The sequence below is a fragment of the Meleagris gallopavo genome, chromosome 5, assembly GCF_905368555.1.
Source record: "Meleagris gallopavo chromosome 5, MGAL_WU_HG_1.1, whole genome shotgun sequence".
Lineage (NCBI taxonomy): Eukaryota > Metazoa > Chordata > Aves > Galliformes > Phasianidae > Meleagris > Meleagris gallopavo.
This window is the reverse complement of record NC_139408.1, coordinates 19,949,731-19,974,761: the sequence shown is the minus strand read 5'-3', so window position 1 is coordinate 19,974,761 and position 25,031 is coordinate 19,949,731. Positions and strand designations below refer to the sequence as shown.

The following is a 25,031-nucleotide window of genomic DNA, read 5'->3' as shown; positions in this document are numbered from 1 at the left end:
CTCTCTATCACCCTATTTCAGTTACTGGTTCTATTGCTGATTGAATCAAAACACTGTTTTACTCAAAGTAAGAAAGAGATTGAAAAAAATCATCTAAGCTGAAACAGTGCGACAGCTGTATGCAGGGGTGATTAACATACAGACTTAGCTGTGGAACTTCATGAAGCAACTTACAAGGGGACTGGGTTTTATACACTCTGCTGCCATACCACCAACATTCTCTCGTGGTGTCATGGTCCAATACAATAATGTAGGAAGTGTTACTTTCAGAGCAGCCTTCGTAATAAACACTATCTATTGCATTTACTTACATCTAATGATGTAGGTGATAATCACAGAAAGTAGTCCTGCTCTGTTCTCATATATTTCTGTTAGCACAGCAGCTAGGAAAAACAAAAAATATACAAGTCAATCTATAAACCTAATTTTCTGCTAAGAAATGTGGAAAATATCATGAAAATCATTCATTCATAGCTTATGTATCCTAGTGATTTTAAATTGCTTGTATACAGGATGCATTATGTGAACCTGAGCTTTCATTCAAGTGTAAAACTTTCGAAACATTTGGGCAGTATTTTGTACAGGTAGAAAACTGTACAAGCTACAGGGAACAAAAAAAAAAAACACCAAACAACAACAAAATAACAGAGCCCAAGTATCTATTTTAAGCCTTTTTTTCTTTTTTGTCCCTTACACATGAGTCACTCTTGGCAGGAACAGCCAAACCTTCACGTGCACACAAATGGTATTCTGTTTTGATTGGCTATGCTTCACTAAATGATTTATATATTAACAAAGAGTCAATGACAGCCTGATTTGGGATCTGGAGCCCTGGACAGAATCCACTGTAGATTTTGGCAATGATGATTCTTGATTTTGCAAGGTTCACAATGGCAGCATTGGTAGGGTGCTAAACAAAAACTTATTTCTGTCTTTTGAATTGCTGCTTTGAAGTGCTCGTGATTATATTTTGCTGTTAATCTCTAAATGTAGCACACTAAGACAGAAATGGGGAAAAATCTATGTCAAATTAACAGAAAAATCTTTTTATTCACTTGCTAAATGGTTAAAAATAGAGATTCACCATTGTTCTACAAGCCAACAGAAGACCAATGCATTATTTACATCACAATTTAATATAAATTAAGGGTATAAGTGAATTATAATGAGTAGTTCATAGGTTTTATGCTTTCTATCTATAGAGTCATGAATCTTGTGTTCAAAGATATAGTTGATTCTCCAGAAGAAGACTACGTATGACAGAACCAGATGAAAAAAAATTCAGGGGACTTTTTGTATTATTTTCTGTTGAACAAGACACATTATATTATTGAAAAGTAGAAGTTTACATATTATCTTTAATATCAACTATAATTCATTATTTTTTATTAGTGCCTGACCTGAATCTTGAACAGTCTTTGTGTAAGTATTCCGATCTCTTTTGAATAAGTTATTTTGGCAATATGTCATATATGTTGATGCTCAAAAAGTAAGCACACAAGAAATATATGTTAACTTAGTGGTGACAACATGAAAAATTTAGATTTACAAAGCTATTTCACAACACCAAGTGCTGTGGCACCTACTTTTTAGGTACTTTATTCATCAACACATTCAAGATACTGAAGATGTGTTAAAGTAGATATCTAAGCATAATAATCACCAGAATTGTAGAAGGAAATACTCCTAAAACCTTGTCTCTCTCTGGCATATAGAATCTAATTATGGTTTGCAAGTCAGTTACTAACTGTAACTTTGTAGTGAGATGACTTCTTTTAAGGAAGGCAGCAGGAGCTGTATAGGTGGAATATTCATGAGTAGGCTAGAAAAACCTATATTTTCAGCTCTCTTAATGATAGTAATTGACCTTCCAGCTTTCAGTAGTTGGCTGTAAGGAAAGTTATAAGGAAATCTTAAGAAGCTGTTGCTGAAAATGAAAATGCAATGTGGATGTATTCTATTATGTATCTATTACTGTAATAGCAAAAACCCTTGGGTAAGGGAGACAGATTCCCAAGCACCTAACAAAAACAATTAGATTGAAACTTGAGTTTCTTTTTTTTTTTTCCTTTTTTTTCAAGAGACCATGAATCCTGTAAAACACAGAATGAGACTTCTTTAGTGGAGCCATTCATACCTAATGATCTACTGAATAGCATCAATTTATTTAAGTATTGTAGCAGCAAACACATTCTGCTTCTGAGCACTCTGGAAACTAGCAAGCATTGGAGCAATCACTTGAGCTATGAGTCAGTGATGTCCAACAGGCAAAACAATGGAATACAGATCTCCTGTGTCCTGAGAGAATTCTCTTCCTAAGTAAGAATTCACACTTTTTGTAAAAAGACCAGAGATGGTGCACCTAAGTGCAACTATACTTGTATGTTTATTTTTTTGGTGTTCTAGAGTTTCAACTGTTCAAGTGATTTTCTTACTGATATAAATGTTGAGTCTCCTTGATACATGGGTAGTTTCTTTGGTGAGAGATACAGAAGATTTTATGTGCACTTAGGTGCCTTGAAGAACAGATGTTGGATTAAAAATTTAATGCAAATCCAAAGAACATATATAAGATAGATAAAACTTGTTTTCACTAAACTCAAAACTAGAGTGTGTAGATACGTGCTCTTTCTGTGAATAGAATTGGTGGAACTGAAAATACTTGTAAGAGCTAACTCTAGAGAACAAAAAAGCTAATTAAAAAGGTTACTTAAAAATGGGTTAAAAGTTAGAATGTTAGCTAAGCAATTTTAATGTTGGGAATGAAAGATCGTCCAAGGTAATGCTTTACTGATATCCCAATGCTAATGAAGATTTGATTCACTAAGTTCACGTGATGGAGCTCTGTGTTAGACCTTCCTTGGTTTTGGAGTCCTCACTGGGGCTGGCTGTTCTGGATTAACCATCTGCAGAAGCTTTGAGACAGGTCAACACACACACACACACACGGACACGGACACAAGATTTGCCAAATGTCAGTCTGCCAGCCCAAGTTAAAGGCCTTAGTAGTATCCCAGTAAAGCAAAGTGTTTGCTTTGTAGAACAGATGTCTTGTCTTAGGCAGCTTATAGTATTATCTACTGCTCTTTACAAAGCAGAAATGCTGCCAAACTTACTAACCAAGCTCTAGATTAAGTTATCTGATGAAAATAACTGAGATTTCAGAAAAATGTAAAATTACCCTTCTCATTATTATTCATATCCCTCCTCACAGAGAATTTGCACCTTCAGGGAGTGTAGCTATTTGTATCTACTATAAAAATCTTCATTTTGTGTCTCCAGGATGGAGCGCTGTGACATTTCAATGTGTAATGTAGCTATATTGATTGACATTAATGACATGATCCTAAAAATCAATCTGTTAATTAAAATAGGATGAATATAGTTTTTACCCACCTCTATTTCAAACAACAGAGCATTTAAAATAAAAAAAAAAAAATTCTGAGTCCCCCATTGAGAAAATGTTTTCTTTGCCACTGTTAGATTTTCTACTCCATCTTGTTAGTATTTCCAGATCCACATATTGTTTTGCGAGTAGCTCAGAAGACTCGAATATTGAAATAAACTTTGAAGTAGTCTGGTAAATGTAGGAGAAAAGCACAAAAAAGGGGATGGCATTGCCTGCATGAAAACCATTTTGTAGTAAATCATTTTTATAACTTTTTATTCCAGTCAGCTCAATATTGTAGCTGAGCCACAGCTGAAATGACAAAAGCTCAATCATAAATTTGCAAAAGAAGTTCAATGCTTCCAGGTTGAAAACTACTGCAACATCTGTTTGTCTTGATCTGAGACTGAAGAAGGTAGCAGAATTCCAAGCATAAATAGCAAGAATGCTCTGGGTCTTAAATCACTTTATTTTCTCTAGCAAAGGAATCAGAAAGGGCTACAGAAACTCAGCAATTCTTACCCTCAACAAAAATTTGAAATTTTAACGTGTATGAAGCAGCACTCCTTTAGTAAAATAATCAGTCCATTTACATGAGTTTTGTACCTTAGTCATAATCCAAAAGGATACCTTCAGTCAAATGTATTTGACTGCAACACCCACAAGAAAAATCAAGGAACCACAGGAAGCAATTTCAACAATTTAGATAGTGAATTTGTTGAATTAATGGCCTGATAGCTAGTTAGAGAACTTCAGGCTTTGTGCTTTGCTCTAAGTGTTACCATTTGGATTCTTCCTTTCTCTGCTCTCTTTTCTTCTGCTCTCCTTTTAATAATAAATTAATAAATAAAAAGATTTTGACCAGGTTGTAGTATTGTTTGTTGTGGTTAGATGCAACCTCTGCATCCTGCAACTCCCCTCAGTGTTAAGGATTATATAAACAAGCAGCAGATTAAACCATTATTGCTTCATAAATTTTACAATCCCTGTCAGCCAGGTAGTGACAAGCAAAAGAAAAAGACAAGTTAGGAGTGTTGTAGCAGACTCCGTTGGCGGTGGCATTTAGTTTTTGGTATTTTTTTTGTTTGCTTTTCGTTTTTGTCTTAGTTTGTTAGTATTTTCTTTTTCTTTTCAACCTGGATAGAAGCGAAGTGAGGGTCTGACAGCAGACAAATGTTTTCAAAGGTTAGTAATTTTTATGTGGGATAATGTTTAAGGTTTAAGTGGAAAAAATTTTGGAGATCTTTTGGTAAGCATTAGAATTCCCCTACAAGATAATTTAAAGTCATTTCCATATTTTCAAAAATTAACAGTTATCTCCAATATTATACATAGCTAGACTCTATTTCTTTAGCTGATTATCGTGTTATTTTCTTTTGCTTGGTTTGTTGATTTTTTTTTTTTTTTAACACGTCTTGGCCTAAACTGTGCATTAAAATAGCTAAAGGAATAACTTTTCCATCTTATATCAGACTTTATTTCACTTGGGGGCAAACTGAATCTTCAAGGTTTCTAAAGTGTTTAGGAATCTTTCAGGGTGCAATATCTTATGTTGATGTAAAATACAGTGAGACACTGAACATGTGCCTTGTAAGGTCAAAAACAACGTTTTAGAAATTGAAAGAAAAAGTAGTCATTGGGAGTTTCTATACTGAACTCTAGCAATATGTGACATGAAAGCAGAAAGTTAATAAAATTGAGTACAGTACTTCTGTAATGCTGTTTGCTATATCTCTGTTGGTTACTAATTCAATATAAATATTTCATGCAGTTAAATGGAAACCCATTCACTAAGCTGCCTGAGTAACTCTCCTTACTGAGTTTTTTCATGTTTGTTTCATGCTTTTAATTTTAGAAAGGAATGGAGAAAAACTTAGATGGGTATCAGTGAGATGCCCTAATGATATGGAAGAAAATGGTGAATTCCACGTTTAGTATTTAAGGCTGAGAGTTTTTTTTAAGTGATACAAATTCAGAGCTGCAGTGTTAGCCGAAGTGCACCACGTCTCTTGGGTGTCTCTTTTACAAACTCTACTCCCTAGGTTATTTATTCTTAATATAAATAGATTTCCCTGTAATTTTTCCTTTCTTTGTTGAATAGGCTCTTTCTATAAACTTATTCATACTTGTTTTTTTAAACAAGAATATTTCAAGTGTTTTAAACCAGAAAACTTGTGAGTAAAGTAGTCCCGTAGACAACTTGGAAGTTCAAGTGTAACTTGCAAGGGTTCTTGTGACTGAAATTCGTGTAAACGTTATTAAAATTTTAAAACTTGCATAGGTTGCTCATCTTGTATGTAGCTATCATCAAAAGGGGAGTAGTGGATTCATTTCTTATTTCTAACTTGAACAATATCAGGAATGTGATTGTACGAAAGGACCTGTAGAAGTCTAGGTAGATTACATCAGTTGCTCTTCCTTTGTCTCTGATACCATCACTCCATTTAGAATGCCACCAGATTGGTCAGGCACTGGTGCAGCCATGCTGGCTATCACAGAACACTTCCTCATTTAGCATGAGCCTTAAAATGTCTTTCCTGGGGAAAATCATAGAACAGATTACCCTGAAAGATATGAGGCTCACTAACCTGTAGTTTTCTTTCCTTATTTTGGTTGGCTTTGTCAGACAGAGTATATTTTTGAGTACAAAAGGAAATGCAGGACTACTGCACGCTTTTTAAGCGTAAGTGCATCCTCTCAAAGAGCTGATTTTGCTATTTTCAAATATGAAAGGACTGAGAAAATGCCTCCTGGCAAACAGAGGTATTTGCAGCTTGTGTTGGATTAGGTCCAACCAGCCCCTACTTTTTTTTATAGGTCTAGTGAGAAAATACTCTTTATATGGAAGCCTCTGAAAAAATGCTGACAGGATTCAGTTGTTCTCTTAAATAGACAAGACTACTGAAGAACCTGATTTCCATTAACTTTTGTAACCTCCAACTTGAAGTATGATAAGTGTGTGTGTATATGTATATAGAGAGAGGTCACTCTGAAAGCAGTGCCTCCTATTTATTTTCATGGAAACTACAACTGATACAAAGAGTATAATAACACTATTTAATAGAGAAAATTTGGTTTAAAACAATGTCATTCTGAGATTATATAGATTAGTTACCATTGTAGCTGTCATTTCCAAATCACTTAGTTACGACACGCATTAATAAAAATTTCAGAAGCATCTTGATTTGGAGAGGAAGGGAGAAAGAATATAAATGGATCTGTGTGAAAGATGCACCCTGTTACTTTGTGTGTTATTTTAAGGCTGGCTGAACATTAGCTGCAACCGATTAGATTCATCTTGTCAAAAATTAAAGACTGTGCTTATAAGATAGGATGATTAGCCCCCTACTCTTTTCATGGTAATAGGAAGATTTTGTGAAAATGAATCAACACCAGAGCAGAAGCTAAACATAAATGAAAGAGCTCAAAATCCCTATGGAAAAAAAATGTCCTAAATAGCTTGTTTGTATTCAGCAAATTAAAGAGTAATTGTCTAATAGCTCTCAAAATATACTTGCTAATAGGTGATCATGACTGATAGAGGTGTTTCTATTTAGATTCCTCGGAGGTATCTTTTCAGCTTTCCAGTACTTTTTTTTTTCTTATAAAATACAAATAGAAAATATAAAATCACTCCAAAAAGGGACTTAAATATTTGCATTACATACTAACAGATTAAAACTGACACTTTTTAGATAAAATTATTAGTTATTCTCATTTTATTGAGAATATAATCTTCGTGGAAATGAATAGCATTTGTCCATGTGTAAGGTCTAATTCAGTCCTTCTGGTTTCTCCATACGTAAATATAGAGAGAGTGGGGAAAAAAAAAAAAAATACTGCAACTGAAATAAAAGTATTTCATGTGAGAATTCTGTTATCTTGATAGTAATTCTGAAATCACAGATTTTCATCAAACTCCAATTTTTTTTTTCAAAATACCAGTAAAATTAATACAGAGTTTTTATTTAGTTCTAGAAAGGAGTATGGCATATAGAAATACTTTGATAGTAAAGCCAAATCCATGCAGGACTGTTCCATGTTTTAGTCTTTCTTTCAGTTATTAATGGACTAGTTGATGCTTCATAATTTCTAATTAACATATCTGCATTTTAAGGTTGCTTGACACCCTTAACTCTTGAGGATTCCAGAGAAAATATGCAGAGTTGCTTGTTTGGTTGGTTGGTTTTCTCTTTTTTTTGTTTTTATTTATTTATTTATTTATTTCCAGCGAGGCACTGCACTCCAATGCAGTAAGAAAACTTAAAGATAAAACAGTTCTACAATTTATTCAGAATTTAACACATTGATAATTGACTGTCTCACTGGAGTCTAGCAATTTTTATTATTCTTTCTTACCAAACACATCATGAATTATTAAACTAATACATCAAAATTCACTGTTATCCCAATTACCTCCAAAAGTAATATTCCACATTCAGATTTTAAATAATTTAATGATAGCTATTTTTAAAATAAACAGAGGCTGTGCAGGAATATCTGCCTTTCTCACATTTACAGTTTATCCATTCAAAATCAATAGTGCATTGCTAATATGCAACTGCAGGCTGTGGGAACCAACTAAGAAATTCCTATTGCACTGAGACGTTTTCGTGAGATCTACTACAAAATTCCCTGTGTATGTATGTACTGAAAAATCGTGATCATCAATAATGATGCCCCTTTGTGCTGCTAACTACAGTAAAAGAATCACCTATCAAGTTCAGCAGAGGTCAGACTTTATATATATATATTTGGCCAGTGCACAAACTTCTTTCAAATTTAGACAGCATATTATTTGAATAAAACTTGGCATTTTCAATTCTACTCATGCATGGTGATAATAAAATCTGAGGCTTTTCTTGATTGCTGTTGGCTTCTACTTTCATGCATTTCTTCTTCCACCAGACAAAATGTCAAGTGTTTGATTGAGAACAGATACCTATTTTTCACAGGAAAGAAAAGAATGAATGCTGGAGGATGAGTTAGATGGTTTCAGCCACGTCAAAAACATGAAGAAGCTCATTAATTGAGCACTTTCTGATAGAAAAGAAATGGAAAAGCTTTTTGCTTTTTTTTTTTTTTTTTTCCCCTTCAAATAACATGTGTTTATTTGGAATAATTTTGAAAAGCCCAGGGGAAAGAAGCTCTACTTGTAGCTGGAATATTGCTCTGCCTGAGCAAGTAGAAACAAGTGTCTGCCTTTGATAACTGTTCAGACATTAGATTCTGAATATTAAAGAGGGTTGGCAGCTACAGTATAAACTGGGGCGCTTGCCATTTCTGGACAAACTATGTCATTCTTATTGGAAAGTCAGCTAGTAAATACTCCAGCATTTTTTTTCTGCCATGTTTCATCTTTGCCAAAATAGAAAATGAAGAATAAATGAACTGAATTGGGAATTAGTTAAACTACTTATTTTCAGGAGATGAGTTTCCAGATTTTCTTTAAATGTGCTGTTATTTAGTAGAATACCAGAGCTCAAAGGGAATCTAATTTATCAGTGGTACACTGCAAATACAATAAAATGTTAGATAAATCATAGGTAAGAGACAAAATTGAAGCCTGGTCTGGTCATTATAAAGCTTCCACATATTTGGACAACCAGAATGGTAATTCAGCCCACAGTATCTCCTGTCAGTCTAAATCAAACCACCTGCTGATCTGTATACAAATATAATATACTGTTTCTATAACTTCTGTTAGGATAGACGACATTTTATTCCTGAGAAAGCTGTTTGCTCATCACTGGTGAAATCACTGCTTGTGCTAAACAGGGCACAACTTAATCCTCAGAGGAACTGTGGCTGTCTCAGTTCTGTGGATTAAAGTTTTTATGGGAATGGCAAATAATCACAGCACCTAGGACAGAAGCCTGAGCTGTTTCTTGCTAGTGTCAGATTAAAAAAAAAAAAAAATACAGTAGACTTTGGTACTTGAGGAATTAGGCTGGTATTTTGAAAAAGTTGGTGGCACTTCCTAGCAGTCTATCTCCATTACAAAAATATCATTTTGCTTAATTTCTCATCTTATTTCCAGACCACAAAGCAGCAGTAAAAGCCAGCTGTAGGTGGAATATAGAATAAAACACACGTTTGGAAGTGTATCTGATAATTTTTATGACATGTTTGGTGTTGTGCTTTTTGTCTGTACTGGTTTAGTTTCATGTCTCTAGTATGAGAAACCCAGTTTGACACAAGTAGTATTGCAAGAGCAGCAAATGACCAATCCATGTGAAATACCCTGACATCTTCTAGTTTAATATGAATTATATGTGAAATCCACCTATGCCATGAACACTTCTTTGATACAATTTATTTGATACTGGAGAAAATGTTTTATAATATTTCTTTCATCATTTAAAAATTGCAATGCATGTATTTAACAGAGTTATAGGAAGATATTTAATTTTAGTTTGATATTTTAGTCATTCTGATCATGCTTGCTTTCTGTCACAGTAGATGTGATGGGTCAGAATTTCACCAAGTGAACAATCCTATTTCAAGGCTCGTGAGTAACTTAAAGTAATTTCATTCTTACTATCACCTCCCTTCCTTTATTTAACTTTTGTTCCTGTCTCCTTGTTGTGCTGTGAAATTTTAATGACTATATTCAGATCAATTTACACTTCTATAGGTAGGCTCTCAAAGTGCTGATCAAACATTAATAAAGCTTCACAGTAGAACTGCTTAGGAATATTTTGATCACTTTTTTTTTTTTTAATGGAACACACAGATTCATCAAAGCCAAGAATCTGTTTTGATAAATTTTCTATTTAGAAAACATTCTGACAGAGTTTTGAAGCAAAGTGCATATTTAAACTTTTTGAAATGCAACAACTCCACGCATATTTATTTCATTTGGATGATAATTAATAATAAAAAAGTGAAGCAAACTTAAGGATTTCAAAATAATAAAATGAAAAATTTAGATTGATATTTGAATAGATCAAACATTTAGTAAGGAAATACTTCCAAAACTTCAGTTCTACGTCCTATTTTAGGTCAAGGAAAGAACTGTAAAAAGAATAAGCTCATCAGGGAAACTGAGGCATGTGAATAAATCTGTGAATACAATATTATACTATACTAAGTTCTATCAACAATAGCAAGAATGGATGCAGTTTAAATAATCTCGTGTAAATAATGTTCATCTAGTAAAATCTTAGGTTATTTGCAGATACCATTGTCCTTATGTGTATTCACAGGAAAGCTCAATGATGAGAATAAACAAAGTCAGTCTTGAGAGAAGCAGGTTTCTGTTTTCTTCCCGCTGTACTAACCTATAGATTACACTGTCTCCCACTAATAATTGTTTTCCATTAATTTTAGGCTAAGAATGTGGGAATCATTATTTTTCATCGACTAATTTAAGATTCAGGGAGGTTTGATTTCAATGAAGTGACTTGCTAACTTTGAACATTCTTTTACCTTTTTTTTTTCTCACTAATTCACATGTATTAACACCTCTAAGTGTTTGCATACAGTACTGTACAACATGCTAATGTACCATTTCAGAAACAGTAGATATGGAGCACATAAGCTTATTTAACCTGTGCATGCATAAAAACACAATATATAAACCATATGACATACAGTGAGGGATTTCAAATAATAATCAAAAAAGAAAAAATAAAGGTTTTAAACTTGATTTTGTCAGAGTTTTGGTTTGAAATTGATTTCATCTGCTGAGGTTTATAGACAGCTGACATAAATGCTAAACGCTGAAGAAGGAGACAATTAGACCCAAAGCTATTTTCTAAGCCTTGGAAAGGAAGCTGCATTCTGCAGGGTCCTGGAGTTTACTTGGAGGTGCTGAAGGCTCTCAGCTCTCAACTGGAAGATGCAGATGATCTGTGCTTCATAGCAGCACTCAGCATATTCCAGGATGAAGCCCGTCAAGATCAGTAAATACACTGATACAAGAGCAGTCTGATCCAAGGTTTTAATTTCATTTCTGCTCCTCAGAATCAGGAAGTTCATCAGTAAGATCCGCTGTCATTTGGCACAATAGGATTATAAGGCCAGCAATTAGATGTTGTCATGAAGACAATATACTTATCACTGGCATTTCTTATTCATTTCTCATTTAGAAATTACTTTTGGTTTTTAGTTGATTTTTTTTTTTTTTTTCGCAGTGATTAAGTGCATAGGCTTTAAATATTTGGGCTTAGTTGCATCAGTGTTATAGTAATAAACTTAATTCAGCTGGTATGCCTGTGTGGGGCCAAATTTATTGTGAAGAACAGAGAGATATACTGTTGAAGTAGACAGCGAAATCCTATTGCTGTATCTGTGAGTGTTTTTTGTTGTTGTTGTTTGTTTTCCCTTTATTTGTCTCATTTATATGCTTGTTTTGGTTGGATGGTTGATTTCAGCTTGTTTGTTTGATTTCTGAATATTTTATTCATTTGAGGTGAGGCACGTTGATGGTCTTCGCTGATTGCATCACTGACAGTGACCCTGTTGGTTCTGTTAACCACAGACTTTTCTCCAAAATGTCAATGTTCCTTTTTTTTTCTTCCTTTTTCTTCTTTTTAAACATTCATTCTTTGTGTTGTAACAACAAAACCAAGGTAATATTCAAAGGACAGATCATCACAGACAGGCTGTTACCTAAGGAATATAATTGTCTCATTTCCTATTGAAGCGACGTTACTTTTGAGCAAATATTTTAACAGAGAGGATGTGCAAAATAAAGTTTTTGGACTCACATGGCTGACAAATTTATCTAGAAAATGGGGAAGACTATGACTTCTAGTAACTACTTCACAAGTTCTGCAAATTTTCAATATTATGTGGATGTGAAGTACAGAATCAAGCCTAGGAATGGTGACTAAAAATTAGTACTTGATGTTTTTTCTTCTACACTTCTTTCAGTCTATGCTGTGCATTCAAAGTATCAAGAAATGTTCTAACATATCTTTGAGTGGTTTTGACTTTGGAAGAGAATGTTTTAGGGAGGGACGTCAGATTACTTTTGGCTTCCAAGGTGGCCACTGCTCAGTTTTCATGCAGCTTGCTCTGAATCTATCTCCTTTCAGAATCTTATTGGCCTCTTGTTGATGTCTTAATGTGTCCTGCATAATGTAGGGAGAAGTACAAATCTAACATTACTACATAGCTTTCTGTGCTCTACTTCAGAGAAACAAGAGTAGTGTGGGAGGGAGTGAAGTTCTCAAAAACTAGCAGGATCTACCTTTACCTTTGTGAGGTCTTTATATCTTGTCTAAAGACAAGATACAGCAACAAAATCTGTGTCATGCTGAAAACTGAACTCCTTTTCAGATTATTTTTTTTTCTGAAGCACATCTAATCTTCTTCAACAAAGTACTGACCTAGTCTAATTACATTTATGAAATCTGATGAGACCAAAGTAAGTTAATAAGCTTAGGCTAATTTACTTTTTACTGATGGGCAACAGTTAACATGTGATTTTAAAATATCTAATTTTGCACTGAAACATGCAAGAGTACCTGCTGACAGAAATATCCCAACATATAGAAGAGCAAATACTTCAACGGCCCATCTGTATGCCTGGCTTCACTGGGCTTTCCTAGCAACACCAGAATTCTAGAAAGGTTACTCCATGCCCCTGATGCATTTATAACTTTAGAAATCTCTGAGTTTCTACTATCTGATAATGTTGCATATTCTCAATGGCAAACTTACAGTTTTCAAAGTTTGCAAAACCGGAACCAGTTGCACATAACTGTTCTGTGTCAGGATGGAGACCGCTCACAAGCAGTGTCCCTCAGGAGTCGGTCTTGGGACCAGTGCTCTTTAACATCTTCATCAATGACATAGGTGATGGCATCGAGTACACCCTCAGCAAGTTCACAGATGACACCAAGTTGAGCGGTGCAGTCGATACATTGGAAGGAAGGGAAGCCATCCAGAGGGACCTGGACAGATTGGAGAAGTGGGCCCATGAAAACCTAATGAGATTCAATAAGGCCAAATGCAGGGTGCTGCACTTGGGCCAGGGCAATCCCAGGTATTTATACAAACTGGAACAGGTTGTCCAAGGAGGTTGTGGGTGCCCCATCCCTGGAGGCATTCAAGGCCAGACTGGATGTGACTCTGGGTAGCTTGGTCTAGTGTTTGGTGACCCTGAACATAGCAGGGGGGTTGAAACTAGATAATCATTGTGGTCCTTTTCAACCCAGGCCATTCTATGATAACTGAAAAATTTGCTGCATAGAAACTGAAGGGTGAAAAAAAATAATGTACTAAAGTCTATCTATATCATTTTTTCTCATTTATTGAGAATGCAATTAGTCTAGTCTCATCCAAATTGAAAAAAATATATATATTTCCTTGTATCTGGTTATTGGCATATAGAAAGTGGAAAGTAGAACTGGACTTCTGTGGTTTTTGTCTATTTGTTTTGGTGGTATGTTATTTTGTTTTGTTTTTTAATAATACTTTGCAAGTACTGTGTTTATGAGACATTTTAAGATTCTCCAGTGTTCAATGTTTTATATTTACTATGTTCTAGACTCAGGAGATTGCAGAGCAGTGAAGAGCAGCTAAATGCTTCATTAAAAATAAAAAGCAAAACAATTTCTGGCTTTTCTTCTTCTGCACTTTCTATGGAATTCTTATGGCAGTTTGCTAGAATGTGACTTGGTTTTATGACTTCTAAAGAAGTCATAACTTAACATTTAAAACAGATTCACTTTAATGCCAGGATTAGTTTTCTACTTGCAAGGGGAATACATTTGGGAGATTTTGTGGTCTACAGCTGAAACAGAAACCTTGTTGTCCAGGTCTGTTTGCAAAGTAGAGAAAAGGCAATCTGAAATAACTGCAGTCTTTTGAAAACTTGAAGATTAAAAAGGAAATTAAAGACCCTTATACATTCTATAGCTCTGTAGTTCCAAAGGATAATTTCTGTTTTAGATCGAGCTGTTTATGAACTCAATTACTAGCTCTTAGTTTCTCCAGATACTTTCTCGAGATATTAAAATAACCAGTTTGTGTGGCTTTTTCCAAAAATCTCCACGGAATTAAGAAGTTTAATCAACTCATCACTGACCAGTTTTTGAGAAGAAAAGAACAGGATCAATCCTATTAATCTGTTTTTGGTCAGTATTGCCAGTTGAAAGCGTGGTAAGCAGGCAAGAGGTATACCCACCTCCCCATGCTTTAGCTGTAAGTTAAGTAACAGCTATAATATTTTTGACACAAGTGTTTCCAGTTTCAAGCCACTAAGATTTTTCTGAAGCAGTTATGTTACAGTTCATGAATCTGAAAAAATATATAAATTTATGCAGCTTGCAATATAGTATACAAATGATCTACAAAGATCATTTTCTGATGCCTCATGCATAAATAAATCTCAATGAATTGTAGGTTCGTGGTCACTAGTTGCTAAAATTTTGTTTGCTTATGCCAAAAAGAGAGTGTTTTCTCTGGATTTCTTTTTAGACTAGACAGGAATAATATTACTGAAGAATACAGTTGCAGGACATGTAGTCTCATATATTAAAATTTGTTAAACCAACTATGGTAACAATAGACAAATCATAATCTTATTCTGTGCGTTTAGATGTTGATTATTCAAAGATATATGAAAAATGTGAGGATTGTAACAATGCACAACTAAATTATGCAGCAATGCTTTTGAACCTGGAATTGTTGGTAGACAACATACTGTTTGACAGAAAGCTTTAAATGAAACTAATTACAAAAAGATGTAAACAAGCATACTCTAATTTCTTTGAATAGTAGAAAAAGGTCAAAGAGAAAATACAGTATGATAAAACATCATGTGTGACCGTTTTCAGCAGCAAGATAATGTGTGTGCAGATGACTAACAGTGAAAGAAGATTGATGTGAAATTACTCTTTGTTCCTAGAAGATGACTGCTAAATGAGAACACACCCAGAATAAAATTGAAATAATTGTAAAGATGATCAAGGAACAAAAGAAAAGAATTGAGTTTTCATGTAAAAATCTTAATAGGAGAAGTCAGTATATTAAGTGACACAAAGTAAAATATCAGCAAGCCAGTGCAAAACCTGAGTAAAATATATTTCTGATCCCATGAGCTAACTCAGAGACCGACAGAAAGACTAGTTATGAACTATGTATTATAAATAAGTTTCCTTGAGAAAATAGAGCATGCTAAGTACTTGCCATTACAAGGCAGTGGACAAAATCCTACATGGTCTGAACTATTTGGAGTAATATTAATGAACCACTTGAGTAACTGAAAAATTAGAAATATTCCTAATAGAACTTCTTCAGAAAGTTTGTTAGTCTATCTGTTGGATTAAATATAAGATCACGTTGAGTGCACATTAATGACTGCCTGTGAGTATGGCATGTAATATGCTGCTTTTCCTCTGCCTTCCCTCTTCACTGCTTCTTTGTCCTTTATAGAGCATTTAAAAATCTGCTTAAGCTCATGAAATTTCTATTCTCAGTATTAAAATTCTTCCCAAAATTCACTTTTTCTTCAGTAGTGGTGAATGTAATCTTAGTATCTTCTCTGCCACGTTATTTTGACAGAAAAGGAAAAAGATAAATTAAAGAAGCATAAAACAATTCCAAATATTCACTTCCTTTCCTGCTTTAGAAAGGCTGTCTTTACATTCTTACTTCCTCAGATAATGCTGATATTGTCATTAAAAAAAGAAAAAAAAAAAAGAAAAAGATAAGAATTTTAAGTTGATGACTTAGAGGCAAAATTGTTGCTTTCACAATTATTTTCTTCTCAGTGACTCACATACAACAGTGGTGCAGAAGTGCCACTGTTTAATTGCAGACTTAAGCAGCATGGTTGAGGGAAGAACCAAATCTAGCGAACTAAGAACTAGGAGACCAATGAGCTAGCTATAGGTGAGAATCCTCTCAGGCTGTTATCTACTTAGCTGCTTTCATGCATCATTACTATTTTTTGCTGGCATATGATCAAGGAGGGCAGGATGAAACAACCTTCCAGTGGGAAGGATCACAAGCTACCTCGCTAAGAAAGTGAGGTGCAGTTCTCATCCTTATATCTGGATACAATTCAAAGGTTCTTGCGCTTCTCCTAATATAAAAGGATATAAAAGGATCTAATATAAAAGGATGCACTAAATAAACCTCTAGGAGGTACTGAAGTTATGCAGTAAAACTCTGAGGTTTTTTTTTACTACACTGGAAGCTTCAAGGCATTTGTATTTTTGTTTGCTTGTTTGTCTCCAATGTGAATTGGAATTTGAGAAGAAAAAAAAGAGACTTCATACCCAGAAAGAGGTATACACTTGTTTTTTTTCCTTTTTCATTCTTTCTATTGTTGAGTAACCTGAATAAATTAGGCCATTAGTCCCAGAAATCTGAGCTCTTGAAACAAGCTTGCACTTAAAAAAAAAAAAAGAAATTAGAATTATTGCATTTCTGCATTCAGTCATTGCAGAGTTACCACTTTCTCAGCTTCTATTTTTCTCTATTTTATTTCCCGTCTGGAGATTGTGTTAGCCTAAGCATAAAATATTAATACATGGATGTGAAAATAAAAACATGTACTTCTAAGCAGTGGTGATTTAGGGAGCAGAAGATGGGACAAAAAGAACAGAGAATTCGCTTTGGAGATGTGAACTGTAGATGAACGTTGTGTAAATTTTGGGATGAAACAATGTTCTTGTGTAGTCTTTTTCCTTTTGAGTCTCTAGCTGTCATCCTTTCCTCCCATAATTCACTGATGTTTTAAAGTCAGAGTAAGAATGAGGCTTTCCAGCAGGGTTGAAAAGCAGATTTCCATGGATTTGTTCTGAAATCATTTGGCAAGATGATTTTAATAATAAAAGAAATTTTATAACTTCAGTACCTCTACTTTTCACATGAATTAATGGTACTTTGTTGACTTAGGCTTTCGAAGATCAATTTGAAACAAACAAACAAACAAAAAAGCATGATTTCAGAAATTATCAACTTCTTAGAACACAATCTTCTGTAAGACTGTTACCCATACACTGATGAAAAAAAGCCACAAATATTTTACTGTTGTTGCTCCCTCTGTCCATCTTTGCTCTAGTTAGTACTCTGCTTGCTTGCGGGCATATATGAGCAGCATGTGTTATGTGTTACTGGCAAATAATCAGTGACATGAATATGTGAAAAAAAAAATGCAAATCACTCTTTTTTTTGGTAGTGACTGGCTTAACAAAAGAGGCCAAAACAACAAGATGATGTGATGGCAATAGGCAAATAAAAGTTACTTTCTATCCATGCAGTTATACATAAAAACAAGATATGATTTTTTTTGTGTATAGCATGCTAAACCAAACAGGACAGAGTACCAAAACCTGTACTGAAATGAAAATTAAGAAGAAATATAAAAAAAGCATACTAAGAATAAATTAATAGTATTTTATAACTGAAAAACTTTGGATCTGAAATTTGTGGGAGTTTTCCATTAGTTGAGGTTTGGTTTTCTGTTTTTACCCCCTGTATGAACAATCATTCATTTCAAAAATGGCAACAGGACAAATTCCAAACAACTGAACAACTGAGAGAGAAGCTATAGAAGGACAAATCCCATCTGGATTATGGAAAGAAGTTCTAGAAACAGTTATTGGTATAACTTCTCTTTTCCTAATTAAAAAGCAGCAACAGAAGAAAACAAAACCAAAAAAAAAAAAAAAAAAAACAAAACACAAGTTCACTATTTATTCCAGCTTTGTCCTGAAAGTGATTTTTTTTTTTTTAAAGGGCAAGATTTGCTGATTCACACAGCATAGAGAGCAGATATGTCCTAAATTTCTGCAGAGTAAAAACATCAGCAATTTTCAGCATGAAGAGACAAAAAGCTTGACTAAAAATACATAAAAGCACATTTGGAATAAAGTGGAAAACAACCTTAAAATATTACTTGGATGAGCATAACCTATTTAAGTGTAAAATCACTGCTAGATTATTTGGTCCTGTATTTCCAGGACACTTTCAAGGTCATCCACTCGATGTGCTTTCTTTTCAAAATGACTGAAACTAACTGCATTTAGCAGAATTGTTTAGATGTGTACATCAACTCCCATCTATTCTGTTAACTCTGTCTCTCAGCTAAAACTCTCCTATCAAGTGAAGAAAGCAACTGTGATGATTGAAAGAACTAGTCTTTGAGGAAAGTCAAAGTAATTGTTTGGGTTAACTTGAGAGAAATCATGGGACAATCTGGGGACTTTTTTCTGTGAGGACTGAAAAACTGCAATCACTTTACAACATCTATGGTTACTATTATATGGAATTTGTTTTGGTTTTTGTTACTGATGTTTGTTTGTTTTTCATAGACAATTCAGTTTATAGCTCTAGATATTTAGAGTTAATTAGATTTAGAGTTGCTGGGAATTTTATTATTTATGTTTAATATTTCTGTTTTAAGGAAGATTTTAATTGACAAGTATCAGTAGAACTTGTCAATCTCTCACTACATCAATAGCACTTGTAATCTCCCACTATTTCAAGGTGAGCTACACAACCCTCCTGAGTTTCAGGAACAGAGTAATAGGATTCTTGAAATCACCTGGTCTGACACTGGCAGATAGATGCATGTAGTACTAGAAGCTCCTACTGATAGAGATCAATATTCCTAGGCTGTCTCCCATCAGGAAGCTGAATAAACCTGAGCCCATGTTCAAGCAGCTATTAGATAATGGACGCTGCTCTTGATGTAACTGTTCCAGGAGAGAGTATGATCCCATACTTCCTACAAGTCCATCTTACGAGAGGAGTCCTTGAGAGTGTGAAAATGAGCTTTCAAAAACAGATAATCAAAACTGAAATACTTTTATCAAAAGATTGTTATTTATCACAATAATTTTTGGTTTAAATATAGCATTTTATTGTAAAAAACTCAACTACCGATGTTTCTGCCTTGAGCTGTGTATGCTGTGTGTATAGAAAAATAACAAGCACTCTAGAAATCAAAGTGTCAAAAAAAATCATGATACACCGAGGCAAAATTAGATCATTTGGGGTAAATCTGTCACTTTACTCCTCATTGACTAATGTCTTGTTATTAGGATGATACAGCATTTTGCTTTGAAACAAACAAACAAGAAAAGATAGAACCAAAGTAACAGACCAGATTGCCCTGTGCACAACAGCTGGGGTGGATTCTTCAAGTACCTCTTGCCATAAAGAATAGTGGAACTATATATTCAATTAACACATCATTTTAGCCTGTTACTAAACTAAGAGAAAACAAAGTCAAGAATAAATATGAATGAAAGTTACTACTTTTTCTGCTTTTTCTCAGGGGACTTTTTTTGGAGGGGGGGGAGAGGGAGAGGGGAAGTATGAGAATGCAGGATTTCCTTATGTAAAAAGGGAAAATGAGAAAAGATTCCTAAGTCATGAAAGATATGTCCAGTTCGTTCCTACTACCATTTAATAGTTCTTGTCTTAAAGTTATAGAACCAATAGCAGAGGCATGCTTTCAGCCTTAACACAGAGCTAAACAGTAACAAAGAACTTGAAGGTTTTGCAGGGAGATTACCAGGTCCTTGGGGGAAGGATTATTTTGAAGAAAATATGGGGCAAGCCACCTCTGTGGTGGTGAGGTGATAGACAGAGAGAGAAACTTTATGAACACATATTGCAAGCGATATTAAGGAGCAATTGCTTTTTTCCCCAAAAAATATTCATGCAAGTTTCACTCTAGCCTGAGTTTCTGCTGATCCCTTCATCCCTACAGCGTCTCTTCTGGGAGTACAGGAGAGACAAATGATGGGGTCCTTATTCCATATCAAGCAGTAAGTTTTCCTGCTAAAAAAATTAAAAGGGATTAAGTTTTTCATGGAATATACTCTGGAGGAAACAATACTTCACAGAGCATGAACTGTATCGTTCCAAAGCATTTCCACTTTTTTTCTGATTTCCTTTGGAAATAAGTGCAGAGACCAGTCTCCTTCCTTTATTGGCCTCAGACCAAAAGAGAAGGAGGAGGAGACAAACGAAAAAGAACAACAAAAACCCTGAGCTTTTCTCCAGTCCTAAGAGGATATTCCTATTAGCATGCAGTGGCATTTAAATTTCTTCACATTCCAGAGGAATAAATACAACAACGATCAAAATCCCACAACCCTGCAGAAAAGAATACAAAACCACCAGAGGCAAGATATGAAGAAGTACAGCCTGTACACATCAACCCTCTATGCAATGATTATACTATTACAACCACAAGATTGCCCAGGAAGTAGGATTTTATACTTCCAAGGGCTGTGGGATCAAAGTTCCCCTGGCAGGTTCCTGAGTTGATAGTATTTTTGCTAAAGATATGTGCTCAAAGCCTTATGCCTGACTCTAGGCACAAACTAGAATATGTTAGAAAGCAAGTAGAATTGAAGCAAGTAAAAACTGAAGTGATTGACAAAATTTTCAGTAAAAAAATCAGAATGCCATCTTTATGCTGCAATCCTTGCTCAGAAGAGTTGTACAGTAACGTGAAGTGGCAAACTGAAGTGGCTGAACCCACTTCTGGTTGTGAATTGCCAACAAATGTGTCTGTAACAAGAACTCAGTCTGATGTTGTGTGGCTGCTTTTGGTCTTGATGAGTACATAAACATCAACATATGAAAACCATTTAAATAAGATTACAGATAACACCTGGATTGATCTCTTAAAATTATTAAGACTTATAGCGGTTTGTAAAATATTCTCCTGCAACTACTACATGAAGTAAACAGAGCAGGTGAATAGATTATTTTCTGTATCTTCAATTCCAAAGCTTAAAGAGATGTATTCCACAATCTGTGTACAGACAAGTGGTCATAAACAGCAAAACAGCTGCACTTTTGAATTTCGACTGTTAGTAATTGATACATATTCCTGGCTCACTATTTTTCCAAAATCATATGGTATCTTCAGGTCACTTATTGCCTGCTCTATAGAAAACATGAAAAATGAATATGAGTAGATCAAAATCCATGCATAGATTTATTTTCTGGAGCCTACTACACTGATATTTGGCTTCTACTGACAAAGGACATTCTAAAGCTCGATGGTTTCATGCCAAATCATTCACATAAGGAATTCTTAGGAGTGGCAAATTTCCTGATATTTAATTTTAATCGTGGCATCTGTTAAGAATGTTCTTTTAAAAAAAAATAAACAACATCTTTAGATGCTGTTTGATAGATATTTTCAAGATTCACCTGGTATGAATATTTTCTGGAAACGTTACTATCTCCCACAGAGGAGTAATGAAAACACATGAACCTATCTTTCTTTTCTTTTAAGTCAAAATGTCATGCTGTTACAGATTCAGATTAAAAATTATCAAATGGTCTATACAAGTTATTTTATTTTATATAATTATAGAGTCATTTGAGTTGGATGGGACTTTTAAATGTCATCTAGTCCAACTCCCCTGCAATGAACAGGGACACCTACAGCTACATCAGAGTGCTCAGAGTCCAGTCCAGCCTGAACTTGAATGTCTCCAGGGATGGGGCATCTACTACCTCTCTGGGCAACTTGTGCCAGTTCTTTACTGCCCACTTTTTCCTTATATCCAGTCCAAATATCCCCTGATTTAATTTTATACCATTTCCCCTTGATTTACCACAGCAGGCCCCAGTAAAGAGTCTGTCCCCTTCTTCCTCTCTTTAGGTACGGAAAGACTGCTATCCGGTCTCCCCAGAACCTGCTCTACTTCGGGTTGAACAGCCTCAGATCTCTCAGCTTGACCAAAAATATCACTTTGGACCTTAGGTATGTCTGTTGGTTGGCAAAAGCATGAAACTTTTATGAATCACTTTTCTGACAAGGTTTTACAGGGACAGAGAATCTGAACAAAGATGGAGAGAAAGTGGTAAAGAAAGTCTGTTATTTGGAAAGTATACTAGGTTTAAAATGCTTTAGAAATATGAAATCACTTTTTCCTGACTTGAACTGTAGACATCATATTGACATGAAATCAATTTGGTGACATGAAAGGCCTTCACTTAAGGAAAGATCAGAGATTTCCAAACCAAGAGTGAATTCTCCGTAGGCCCAATCTTGCTTTATTCTCAATAGCAATTATGTCAGAAATACAATAAAGATCAAAATCCCAGGAGGAAGTAATTTTTTTCCTTTGAAAATTTCTTTACTTATGAACACATGGTCTTGGTTTCTGTCTTTGGAATATTAACTAAGCTTCCCCTGTGGGAAAGGCCCAGAGCACGTGTGCCAGGGCATAGATACACCTCTTTTCAATCACCAAATTTAGTCTCTACTCTGACATGAGTCAAACTGAGAGGGAGGATAAATACTGCATTCTTAAGCTCACAGAAAAGATCTGACAAGTAGAAATAGTTTATAAGAGCTAATAGAGAATGCTCTGCTCTCTTCTTTCATCTCCCTACTGATGTTATAAATCCACACTGGTAGGACTATCATATTTTATTTTCCAAGCCCTTCAAGGGGGGGAAAATAAATACAAATCAGTATTTGAAGGAAAGAATCGATTTGAGATCTGCATTAAACGCCCTGTATTCACTATGTGATGGATATACTGTCTCTCAATTGCTCCTTAGAATTTATTTAATGGTCCGGCTGAAGTGAGTTCCATAATGAAGGAATACATGAAAACAAATACTGCAATGAGCCATTGCACTGTCTATCTATCTCTCTGGCTTACAAGAATGAATCTATTAAAAGGAAATATGAGCAGGAGGATGCTACTGAAACACTGATAGTAAGAATAAGAAGTAAAGGAAGAATGCCTATTCATTCTTGTTTAAGAAACAATGACAGAGAGATAGGCAGTACTGGTCTTTCTTGCACCAGCAGTTTTACATACTTAGAGATTTCTAAAGTGCTAATTATTTACGTGTACCACTCACCACCTCATTGTGCCGACATCCACTCTTTCGTCTCCCTAAGCATCCAGCAACCATCAATAAGCGTCACTGGGTGCAATTTTTTCCTCATGGAGGAATTCAGAGACACACCTTTGCTTCATATACACTTCCATGTCAGACACCATTTTGTCAGACTGCCCCCCTGCTGCCATCTGTCAAACGGCAACAAAATGTAATGGGGTACTGATAAGAAGGTTCAACTTCTACTGCCATATCACCAACGTTCACTTCTGACGTTGTGGACCAATATAAAATAAGAGGCATTGCTTTTGGAGCAGCCCTCACAGTATATTTTCTTTAGGGTTTTTCGCAGTGTATTTTCTTTTGTTTCTGCTGCAATCTCCCCAGTCCCTTCACTGGTGCCTAAGGCAGAGGGCCAGGAACATGATCCCATTATTGTGTGAGGGCCATTGTAATTCTTTCCAGGAAATTAGTCACAAATATTATCTTTGCAGAAAATTGCATAATTATAGTACATCACTGAGAATTTCACTAATTAATGTAAATCCAAAAGTGCACTTCATTAATACTGTAAAGGATCTAGAGCTTTTCTTTAACCAAGGATAGAGAACAACTTTTAATCATCTTTTATCTATGATACAATTTTCACTACAAATCTTTACTGGCCTAGATAATATGCACAGGGATGGGGAAGAAAAAAAAAAAAGAAGGAAAGAAAAAGACAAAAAAATGAAGTGTCTTGGAGATTTTCCTTCCAGAGGTAAAGATTGGCATATTGACATAGTGGTCATGATTACTGAATGTGATAAAACTACTGTCCTGATCAGTTTGAATAGGACACACTACCAGCTCTTTCAGAGTTCCATGAGAATCTTCATCTCCCATCTTGACTTCAGAGGCCAAGATCCTGTTTGGACACTGATATGGTCTTTCCTGTCTAGATTTTCTTAACAAAATTTCATTAGGCAAAAACTGTGGATTATTTTTTCCTAATGCACAACCTTGAAAGATTGCACTAGGAATAAGGCTTTAGGCATACAAAATAACTATGTAAATAAGATGATGTAAGTTGTTTTCAAAATAAGCTACATAAAAATTGCACTTTGTTTACAAATGCTAGCATATATGTTTGCTATTTAAAATAATTCACTAAAAAATCAAATTAAAACACTTCCTTATCACTGCAGAAGACATAGCAGAGAGAAAAAAATATTAAAGGAAAAAAGAAAAAAAAAGATGTTGCATTTTAAAAAGAGAGCTGTAGTGCTTAATTGTTGTCATGATATCAATGCAGTCATGTTGATCAGTGAGTGAGGATCATCTCTTCATCTTTCCAGATTCTCTATTATTTAGTATATGATGCTTATGGCTCTACCAGCTCCAAAAGCATTTACTCGTGATTAACGTGATTTCCATGGTTATCAAAGGAATTACAAATGATTTATTAGTTATTATATTGCCATAAAAAAATCTGAGAAGAGGTACTAAGTGAATATAAATTACATATATACCTGATCTGTAATTTTCAGACAGTTTCCAGTTTTTTTTTTAATTCTGCTTGCACTGAGAACATTCTTTTCCTTCTGTTCTTGTCCTGCTGCTGACTTCATTTGATGTCAACGCATTGTTTGCCAGAGTACTGTATATGTATCCTGAAAATATAACTTTTTCATAATTAGTCTAAAACTGTGCAAAAATGGAGTTTGATAAATACTTCAGTGAAGTTGATCAGACATTAAGATGTCCTGAAACCTGACAGGAGGTTGTGATTTCTTTTTTTCTTTGACACTTATTATTTTCCTTTCCAAGCTGACAAGCTTTGTATTTATCACAAAGAATAACACAT

The 25,031-nt window shown here is 34.8% G+C and overlaps 1 long non-coding RNA gene across 1 annotated transcript in view; it reads right to left on the bottom strand.

The window, feature by feature from the left end:
* Positions 1–311: 311 nt before the first annotated feature.
* The window catches only part of LOC146544273 (uncharacterized), an 83,779-nt gene continuing 59,059 nt past the window's right edge, over positions 312–25,031 (bottom strand). Inside the window, exon 3 of the long non-coding RNA XR_014883850.1 lies at positions 312–383. This is a non-coding gene — a long non-coding RNA (uncharacterized LOC146544273). The remainder of the gene's footprint in view (positions 384–25,031) is intronic.